This window comes from Perognathus longimembris, chromosome 28 (assembly GCF_023159225.1).
Source record: "Perognathus longimembris pacificus isolate PPM17 chromosome 28, ASM2315922v1, whole genome shotgun sequence".
NCBI lineage: Eukaryota > Metazoa > Chordata > Mammalia > Rodentia > Heteromyidae > Perognathus > Perognathus longimembris.
In genome coordinates, this window is record NC_063188.1 from 88,748,074 (window position 1) to 88,759,740 (window position 11,667).

Genomic DNA, 11,667 nt, shown 5'->3' on the forward strand with positions numbered 1-11,667 from the left:
ATACTTGTGACATTCTTCATCTAGATTTCAAGTTTGAAGGAGAACATGTGAGATTTTTTTTTTATTACCTGATAGAGGTACATGGGGCATGGTATAAGAGATTTTGGTGACACTTTCAGAAGTTTCTTTTAGGAAAGCTATGTTTCAATGTTTATTAACAGATAAGAGGCAGAATATGTGAGTTCTGATGCTGGCAGATATGGATAATGTGTCAGTCTATGAAGTACCCACTTAGATTACTAAGGCTTTCTCACTGCAGTAGGAAGTAGAACAGTAGCTGGAAGCAGCCTATTTGAGGTTTACTACATGAATTTAAAGAGAGTGGACTTTTCCCAGTCAAATGTAGTAGGAAGAACAGCTGAAAAGGAGACAGAGCTGGATATGACTAGAGATGGATATATTTATATATATATATATATATATATATATATATATATATATAATCTGAGATACAGAGGGACAGAGAGACAGAAAGACAGAAAGAGAGACAGAAAGAGATAGAGATAAAGAGAGAAGGAGAGAGAGTGAGAGAGAGTTCTGAGGCTTGGACTCGAGGCCTGGGCACTGTCCCTGAGCATCTTTTGCTCAAACTAGCACTCTACTACATGAGCCACTGCAACACTTCTGTTTTTTTCATGTTTATGTGGTACTGAGAAATTGAACCCTGTGCTTCATGCATGCTAGGCAAGCACTCTACCACATAACCTCCTTACCAGCCCTAGAGTTGTAGTTGTTTTAAGGAAGTATGTTTGAGTGACAAAAATTTTTTGAGAATATATGTAAATAAATGCATATACACAGATTAAGGGTCCAACCTTAAGTATTTTTTTAGTAAACCTGACACAAAAAGTTTAGCAATCCTATGTTTACATGTCAAAGTATTATTTCCTGCAGATATTTGTTTTGTGTAAGTTTCCCAGAAAGTGAACATACTTTTGAAATAAACAGAAATGGATTTTTGATTATTTAATCTGAGGAGGTTTAATCTGGACAATTTGAACTAAGAAACTTTAAGGTGTCCTCAGACACTATATTTAAAATTAGGAAAGCTCGGTTTGCTGGGAGATCCCCAGCGGTGACAGTGCCGGGCCATGGCTAGAGGCAGGAAGATGTTCAAGCACTGCGCGGTGGAGGTGGGAGCGGCCGGCGGCCCTGGGCCAGGAGATGGTGGATCGGAGGGGCCCTGGGAGGCCCGGCACCAATAGCGAGAACGTGTTTGCCAGGAAGTCAAAGATCTATTCCTACATGAGCCCCAACAAATGCTCTAGAATGTGTTCCCCCCTTCAGGAAGAGAACTCAGTTGCACCTCACAAAGTCAAGTGCCAGGGGAAACCATTAGCCAGAATCTACAAGAAGTGAGAAGAGAAAAGAAATGCTGGGAATGCAATACGAAGCGCCATGAAATCAGAAGAACACAAGATCAAAGATACCAGGAGAATTGTTGGTGGGAGTGCAAATTAGTACAACCACTTTGGAGAACAGTATGGAGGTTTCTCAAAGAGCTCAACATAGACCTACCCTATGACCCAGCCATACCACTCCTAGGCATCTATCCTGAACAACAGGTCCCAAGATATCAAAAAGACATTTACACTTCCATGTTTATTGCTGCACAATTCACAATAGCCAAAATATGGAAACAACCCAGATGCCCCTCCACAGATGAATGGATCCAAAAAATATGGTACCTGTACATAATGGAATATTACATAGCGATAAGAATTGGTGAAATATTGGTATTCGCAGGGAAATGGTCAGAACTTGAACAAATAATGTTGAGCGAGACAAGCCTAGAACACAGAAAACAGAGGTGATCTCCTTGATATATGACTGTTAAGGAGGGGGAAGGGGGAGACAGTAGAGACCAGGTCTGCAAAACCAAAAACTTCTTGTCAAATGGTATTTCCCACAGGTGTAGGTCAGCGACCCTACATTATGTATCCAAAACCAAACAACTACTCAACATATAAGGGCCAAAAATAGACCTCTCAGTGGAATACAATAGCTCAAAAGCTATGTATGTACGTTCATATAAGACTATTGTGGACATACTGTCTACTGTCAACATTACATTTAAAGCCCTAGGTGAATTTTCTTTGGCGTAGGCCATGTGGCTACTGTATATGTTCTTGGTACACTGTGTATTATATATATGTCTACCTGACCTAGGGAAGGGAAAGAAAAACAGGGTGTAAGATATCACAAGAAATGTACACACTACCCTACTATGTAACTGTACCCCTTTGCACAACACCTTGTCAAAAATTTTTGTTTAATTAATAAATAAAGTATTAAAGAAAAAAGATACCAGGAGAGGTCCCCTGGCACCTTTTCCGAATCAAAAATCTGAAGCAGCAGAACCTCCAAAAACTCTACCCTCTTCCTGTGATCCTACCCATGCAGCTGCTGCCAAGCAAGCCCTGAAAAAGGTTCTCAAAGGCAAACCAGCTCCTAGGAAAAAAGCTCAAGGAAAAACGCAACAGAACCGAAAACTCACAGACTTCTACCCCATTCAAAGGAGCTTGAGGAAGAGCAAAGTTGAGCTGCAATCCAAAGAAAGAAGGATACACGAGCTCGTTGACAGCGGGAAGGAGGAGGGCATGAAGATTGACCTTACTGATGGCAAAGGTAGGGGTGTGATCGCCACCAAGCGATTCCCCCCGGGGGAAGACTACCACAGGGACCTCATGGAGATCAATGACACCAAGAAGAGAGAGGCGCTGTATATGCAGAACCTCTCCACGGGCTGCTACATGTACTACTTCCAGTACCTGAGCAAAACCTACTGCGTGGACTCCATGCGAGAGACAAATGGCCTGGGAAGACTGATCAATCACAGCCAATGTGGGAACTGCCAGACCAAAGTGCACGACATCGCCAGAGTGCCGCACCTCATCCTCGTGGCCTCTGGCGACATTGAGGCGGGGGAGGAGCTGCTGTACGACTTTGGCGACCACAGCAAGGCCTCCATCAAGGCCTACCCATGGCTCAAGCACTGAGCACCGCCCTCCTGCGCAGGGCTAAGTGCCCTCAAAGGGAAAGGATTTTTTTTACACATTTAATTTTAGCAGATTACTTCAGATATTTTTTAAAAGAAAAAGCATATTAAGATGCCTTCTCACTGTAGTATTTAATATCTGTTACAGGTTCCTGAGTGGGCTTGAACAGATGGCCTTATATTACCAATACTTTTATATTCTAGTTGTTTTGTACCTTTTTTGCATACAAATGGAGCATTTGTGCTTCCCGTGCATGCAGTCCAGGACTCAGCACAGGTCTTAGAAGGAAGAGTCAGACATGAACTAGGAAGGTGGGCCAGCATGCCTCACCCCTGTCCTGGGACAGGCAAGGGTGCAGCGCCCCAACACAACCCAGCCTGGACGGGACATCTCCAAACTCTTGTTCTCCTCATGTCTTGACAGGCACACATTGAGGTATGAATATTTTTTTAAAGGTTTCCCAGTAAGCTAGTCTTCCCCTCTGCTTTCTCAAAGCTTATCAACCCAAGCCGGCCGAGAGCATGGCTGGGCCCAGATGCGCTTCCCCAGAGGCCTCTGCTCCAGGCCCCTTGCTCGCAGCTTCAGGGTGGAGGCCCCATGGGCAAGGCACTGCTCCGCACCCCCGGGGAGGCCTTCCTGAAATGGGGTTATTTATAGAAATGTGAACACTGAGTTTATTTAAATAATAATAAAAACTTAAAAACAAAAACATTCAAAAACAAACCCACAGAAAATAACTTACATGTATATAGGTCTTGCAGTGAGTGAAGTGGCTGCTTTTTTTTTTGTTTCATTTGGGTTTTTTTTTTGGGGGGGAGTGCTTTTGCAGAGGAGAATGAGATGGTACTCTATAATAAAAAATAAAGTTTTGTAGTGGGAGCAGAAATTATTTACCCAATGCCTCACCCTCCCACTTGTGCTGGGTCGTTGTTCCCGGCCTGCTGTGGAGGCCGTCTACCTGTCAGAACCCCTGGTTGTCCTGTGAACACAGCCATGAGCTGGAGTAGGACCCGAGGAGCCCTCCACCCCTTCCCCAGCCACCCCTGCCAGCAGTGGCCTGGGATTGAGGGTATGCTCAGGTGTTGAGGGAGTGTGACAGCGGGTGGCGGGGGCTGCTTCCTCCCTCGCCAGTAGGGACCAGTTCTCTTTACTGCTCCCCTCCAGGCCAAGGCTCCTGCCTGCCCTGTGCCCAGGTAAATGTGAATAGAGACAGGTATGTGAAATGGCCCTTGTCCTCGATCCCCCATCCTGGACTTCACCACGGTGCTACCTAAGAAAGTCTTCTCCCCCACCCTGCTAGCCTGGTCAGTGGTCATCAGACTGGAGGAGGATCTGATGAGGGTATGTAAATATGAGATGAAATGGCTTGGTTGTACCCATTTGTGGTTTCGCTTTGTACTCAGGCAAACAAAAGGAAATAAAACTTGAAAATTGTCATCATAAAAATGAAAAAAAGTATTTATTACCAGGCAAAAATAAAATGAAATAAATAAAATTAAACAAAGGCTTCCATTCAGGTACTTGACGTTTTTCCCATTTTCCTGAAAAAATCTAGAGCTGGGAATTTCAAGAGTAACTCTCAGTCTTGAAAAGGGTTTTTAAAAAGTTATCTCCAAATTTAGAACTCATTTTTATACAGAAATGTCCTCATACAAATGAATGAGACCACCGAGTTTGTGAATATTCTCATAGTATCAGAGACAACACCGAGAATAAAATCCAGAGATATGGAGTCAACTTCATCACTCTTTTAAAAACTTTGGCTGTTCATTAAGGAAATTCTAAGACACAGGTGTAATGTCCAAATCTTTTTTAAAAAAGCATAAGGTCATGGGTTTTAGAGTATAAAGAGAATCTATAGATATCGAGGGTCAATATCTCAGCCAATCTAGAGGTAAATATTTATCCAGCAGTGCAAATACATCCAGTACTGAGAAAAATGTTCCTGCCCAATGAACTGTGTTTTTGTTTGATTTTTTATAGCCACTCTATACCTGTCTTTCTTATGATGCTGACATTGGTCTTAAATCTTTCAAATGAAGCAAATAAAAATAGCCATGGTTCATTTATAGATCATGAAACTTTATTTAAAATGTTAGCACAGTTCACATGTTAATATAAGCCTAGTAACTCACACTGCCCACTGCACTACTTTTATTCAGTTGTATCTGTATCATAATAAGGACCTTAGAAATACTTATTTGCCCAAATGTGTTTGACCATTTCAGCATACCATGGGAGTTCTAACTCCATTGATCTAAGCATGACATTCCCATTTATGTAGAATAAGATGCCATTAGTTTTCAGATGGCTCAGTTAACACTGTTAATTGATATTGAGTAACAAATCCCTGAGGTATTTTTCACATTAATTGTTGTTGAGCTAGGTCTTCTACATCCAGTACTAGTAATCAATCTTTTGGACTTTAATGCAAGGCTCTTGCTTTTCCTTAATAGGCCTCACCTTGTTGGATTCCCCTCATGCTTCTCTCCCACTGGGTTCCTTAATAATTCTAATTCCACTTTCTATGGTCTCAGTCACTGGTCCTGTGCAGAAAACAGTTAATACAACTGGCCTGAGATTGCTATCCTTAGGAAGGTCTGTTTACAAGCATGGATCTTGGCAGGTGTCTGGGAGTTTCATTTTATGGAGAGTTGTGTTTCCCTTTCTTTATATATATTTTTTAACATTCTCTAGTTAACAAGGGTGTTGATTGCCCTCTGACTGTTCATATAGACACTGTAATGGTCTGTTATCTTTTTAGAGATTGGACTTTTGGCAAATGGTAGGCAGAAAGTGTCTGTACTACCAGCTCTATTAAAACCTCTAAACTGACAGGGTGCTGGTGACTCATGCCTGTAAACCCAGCTTCTCAGGAGGCTGAGATCTGATGAGCTGTTGGTTCATAGCCCGGCCAGGCAGGAAAGTACAAGAGACACTTGTATCCAATTAACTACCAAAAAGGCAGAAGTGGAGCTGTGGCTCAAGTCTAGCCTTGAGCATAACAGTTCAAGGACAGCACCCAGGCCCTGAGTTCAAGTGTCAAGATCAGCATGCACACACACACACACACACACACACACACACACACACACACACACTCTCTCTCTCTCTCTCTCTCTAAACTGGAGAAGGAAAGAGAACAGGAAAAGGGAATGGAAAAAGAAACAGGGTGAATAACTGTAACACATTTCCAGTATACATGGAAGCAACACAGAGAAACTCAACAAAGGCTGATGATGAATGGGGGATTGGAGGGATTGAATATAGGCTTTGTGGGTTTATAGGGCCTAGCAGTAAGGGGATGGGTAAAAGTTTGAATACTGTTGAAATAGATTATTTCTATCTATGAAAACAGAACAAGGAAATCTTTTGGAGATGCTATTTCTGAGAGTACTGGAAATGTAATAAATGGGTGTTGTAAATTTGGTTGGAATACAGTATAAACATATGGAGATGTAACAATGGAATTTCTTTCACCTTGTATAACAAGTACAAACCAATAAAATAAAATCGCTAAACTGAATTTCAAAGGGCTTTCCTAGGGTAGAAACATCATAAGCCTATTGCTACATCTGTGTTGCTGGGGAAAAGAATGCTCTATGTGATACTCCTTGAGAAAGAATATAAGAAGGCCTATACATGGATTCGTGCACATTCCACTTGTATCTATTTTTCTTGATGATTTGGATGTGTATAAATGAATTTAATGAATCTCCTCCCTGAGTACAAGTACATGATGAGTGTCATGAATCGTTTTCCATAAATACTTTTGGTGAGTAAAAGGTAGCATGTTATTAAGGACCCTACACACACATCCTCACTTGAACATCTGCAGATTTATATATCGCCTGACATCAACTGTAAAGGAGCGGGAGTTCAAGGACAATTTGTGATAGTTCAAACCTTATAAGCCTAAACCTGTCCTTATTTGTCTAGTGCTTAACAATGATCATAAAAATGATGCAGTGATTGTTTACACCTGTCTATTAAAGAAGTCATTCATATTGGTGTTCTAGAAGCCCCCACTCCACAGTCTTCTTCAAAAAGGAGCCTCAAGTCAAATATTGTCAGGAATTCTCAATATAGGACAGTACTGAAACACTGTCAACATCTCCTATCAGGGTTCAAAATTGATACATTTTCTGGGCAGAGAAAATGGTATTCCTCTTTTCACAGTTTATTTAAACTATACAAAAACGTGGAGAATAAAAAAATCACCCATCTATTCCATTCGAATGTATTCAGTGGTAACATTCTGACACATTTGTTGCAGTACATTTCTTTTAAAGATATTTTTGATGCTAAGCATATTGGAAAAGGAGTTCAAGGCTAGACTTGGCTACCCAATGAGATCACACATCAAGGGCTAGGGGTCTGACCCAGGGATAAAGTATTTATTTGCTTAGCCCATCTAGAAATCAGTCATTTCAATCATTAGCACCACACACAAAAAGAAATCAAATATTTTATGGGGAAAAGCGCATTTTTTGTAGGCTTCTGCAATAGCATCATCCAGTCTTTCCTCCTAAAATGTAATACAAAGAACATCTGGTGTTCCTTGCATATGTTTTCATACTGTTGCCAAGTATTTATGTGGAGTTATTCTCAATGTGTATAATCTTTACAAAACTGTTTGCTGTGTTACAATGTGATTATTTTTCTACACTTTTCTTTGTGTGTAACATTTTTCCATGTAGACTATGTAAGCTTGACCTATTTTCATTGGTCTATATATGTAAGATTAAACTATACCAATAATTATGCCGAGTCTTATGAATCATTTTTATAAATGGACTAGGCTAAGCCTAGGTGGGCAGCCTTATTTTAATAAATCAGAATTTCTGGTGGTTGCTACCCATCAATGTTTGTTCACATGCCTCATGTGCACCAGTGCATTGTAAAGTTTGAGTAATTGAAAATTCTATTTGTTGAGAATTTTCACATCTATGCTTATTCTAGGAAACTCTAGTATAAAATTACTGATGGAAACAAGAAAGAATGAAGAAAGAGGCAGGCAGGTCATGATAGCAGAGAATGTTATTTATTGGGCAAACATAAACAGAAGCCAAGTCAAAGGTGGCAACAAGAACAGTGAATAGTCACATTTTGGGTCAGAGGAAAAAGGCTTGTATGTTGGAACAGTTTCACCCAGCCAAAATGTATCTGGTTTGTCTCAAACTAATATCAAAGATGTCAGGTGGAGCTGAAGGCACCAGTGTACAGTGTAAAGTTCAACATTCCACTCTAATGGTGAGTTTATTTATAGTTTGCTCAAAAGCTATGCAGTTTTTCTTTCAGGTTTTGGTATCAGGATAATGCTAACCTCACACAATTTGTTTGGAAGTGCTTCCTTCTCTTCAGTTTTTCCAGAAGAATTTGAGAAGTACTGGCATTAATTCTTTAAATGTTTAGTAACATTTGCCAGTAGTCATTAAATCCTGTTCAGATTTTGTATTTCTTGGGAAAATACTTAGGAATGTATTCATTCACAATAGTCTGCCTCATCAATTATAATGTTTTCTCTTTCAGTTGTAATTCTATTCTTTGAGTTTCCTCTTGTTTAGTTACCTAAAAGTGTGTCTTTATTTTTCTTTCCAAAAAGATCATTCATAATCTCTCAACTGGTTTTCTTTGATCATGTGAAGTTATTTGCATGCATAATTGTTCATACTGATATTTCTTTGAGGGAATGAGTTTAGGAATGCTCTATTTTATAAGATCTGAACCTGTTACATGCTAAAACCTTTCTGAAACCAAAACTACTTTTATGTCTTACACAATAAGCTCATTTTAATATTCAAATTCTGTTGTATATTTCTGATTTAGAAATTATTATCTCATTTAGCAAGCAAACTAGAGTAATTATGGTACCACATTACAATATTTCTAGATATTTCAGTATCTTCTTATATATTGTATGGAAGTGCTATGAAAAAGGCTTGCATAATTATTTCATATTCTTTCTGAAGAATTAGGTTTCTTTCTGAATTACTTTACAAATGAAAGAGAAGACAGCTGGGTGCTGGTGGTTCACACTAGTAATCCTAGATACTCAGGAGGCTAAGATTTGAGGATCATGGTTCAAAGCCAACCCTGGCAGGAAAATCTGTTGTGAGATTCTTACCTCCAATTAATCATCAGAAAACCAGAAGTGGAACTCTGATACAGTTAGCCTTCAGCAGAAATGCTCAGGGACAGCACCTGGCCCTGAGTTTGAGCCCAACCACTGACAAAAGAAAAAAGAGAAGACATAATAACTGATGTTGGCTCATATTTTTTACTAATAGTATATATCCCAGACAGGATAACAGAGAGCTCCTTTGCCTCAACTAACACATAAAACTCTGGCCATGGTTGGAAGTGTGGGGCATGCCCGGAGTCAATTAGCTGACCCGTTGGATGCCAGTTGTCAGAGTCTCAGCCCCCAGCGCTCTCCCGAGCTGCGGGAGAGACAGGGAAGCTCACCGCCACCGGGGCAGGCCAAGAAAGGAGAAAGGTCAACAGACCGCCCGCACCCAGCCCCCCCCTCACCGGAGGACAATCAGACAGAGTCCGGGAGAAATGTCTGCGCATGTCTCGCTTTATTGAAATAAGCTCCACTCTTTTTTTTTTTGTTTTGTTTTGGTTTTTTTTGGCCAGTCCTGGGCCTTGGACTCAGGGCCTGAGCACTGTCCCTGGCTTCTTCCCGCTCAAGGCTAGCACTCTGCCACTTGAGCCACAGAGCCACTTCTGGCCCGTTTTCTGTATATGTGGTCCTGGGGAATCGAACCCAGGGCCTTGTGTATCCGAGGCAGGCACTCTTGCCACTAGGCTATATCCCCAGCCCTAAGCTCCACTCTTAAATAGGTCAGAAAGCGGCAGGAAAGGGAGGGGGTGTACATGCATCTATCTAGGGACTGTGAAGGGAGGCCTGAGCTGTCTGTCAAGGGTGGAGAGCCAAGGGACCAATCCTAAGAGGCGGCCTAATGCTACGTCACAGCCCACAGGACCGCCTCCGGGTTCATCACCAGGTGCCATCTTGGCCACACGTGGTCCCAAGGCTGGGAGGCAGGGCCAGATAGAACTGCCTTTCCAGGTTCATCGTAATAGCCACATGTGACCACCTGGGACCAGAATACAGGCGGGGCCAACTAGGACTGCCTTTCCGGGTTGCAGCATAACAGCCATGTGGCCCCAGGGCTGGGAAACAGGAGGGGCCAGCTAATTGCCTCCGGGCATGCCCCACAGGAAGTAACTGAAAGCAATAATAGGAGCGATATGGAAGTATGCTGCATATCTTATAGGAGCAAACAAATGATTAAAGTAGGAAGGATTCAATAATAGCCTCAGGAAACCCTATGAAATATTCTCTCCTTTAGATGTAATCCTTTTATCTTTTTAACATGAATTTTCTAACTGGTCTAATAATCATTTTCCCTGAACTTATCCACACAGCCTTCCCTGTCTTTGTACCCAATCCCTGATTCCACATATCCTAACGTTAGGACATTAGACAAGTAACGTTGAAAGAATGTCATATATCAAGAAAACTAACAATAACAATAGTTGGAGGGGATGTGGCCAAAAGGGAACCCTACTTCATTGTTAGTGGGAATGTAAACTGGTTCAGCCACTCTGGCAAGCAGTATGGAGATTCCTCAGAAGGCTAAATATAGAACTCCCCTATGACCCAGCAGCCCCACTTTTGGGTATCTATCCAAAAGACCACAAACAAAATCACAGTAATGCCACCAGCACAACAATGTTCATCGCAGCACAATTTGTCATAGCTAGAATCTGGAACCAACCCAGATGCCCCTCAGTAGACGAATGGATCAGGAAAATGTGGTACATATACACAATGGAATTTTATGCCTCTATCAGAAAGAATGACATTGTCCCATTTGTAAGGAAATGGAAGGACTTGGAAAATATTATACTAAGTGAAGTGAGCCAGACCCAAAGAAACATGGACTCTATGGTCTCCCTTATTGGGAATAATTAGTACAGGTTTAGGCAAGTCATAGCAGAGCATCACAAGGCCCAATAGCTATACCCTTATGAACACATAAGATGATGCTAAGTGAAATGAACTCCATGTTATGGAAACAATTGTTATATCACAGTTGTAACTACTTTCAACGTCCCATGTGTATCTGTAACTTCTATTATTGATGATGTTCTTGTATCACCTTCCTGTGGTTGTACCTACACTATCTCTGTAATCTTATCTGAGTATATTGGAAATCGTGTATACTGGTATTGGAAGTAGGAAATTCAAAGGGAATACCAAATTTGACAGACACAGGGTAAAAAAAGACAAACAACTACAAAAGCAATACTTGCAAAACTGTTTGGTGTAAGTGAACTGAACACCTCCGGGGGGGGAGGGAAAGGGGGAGGAGGGAGGGGGGTATGAGGGACAAGGTAACAAACAGTATAAGAAATGTATCCAATGCCTAATGTATGAAACTGTAACCTCTCTGTACATCAGTTTGATAATAAAATTTTGAAAAAAAAAGTAACGTTGAATCTCTGAAATGTGACTTCTTGATCCTTAAAATATGAACAAAGAACATAACTCACAATTTTCAGCATATGATAGACATTTAATAAATTGTATCTCTTATGTTATCATAATTAATATTATTTTTACTATTAATGGTAGAATTTCAAATATTTTTAT

General features: G+C 40.9%; 1 pseudogene; it reads left to right on the forward strand.

Annotated features, from left to right (window-relative positions):
• The first annotated feature begins 1,091 nt into the window (after positions 1–1,091).
• LOC125343812 lies at positions 1,092–3,065 on the forward strand (annotated as a pseudogene).
• The last annotated feature ends 8,602 nt before the right edge of the window (positions 3,066–11,667 follow it).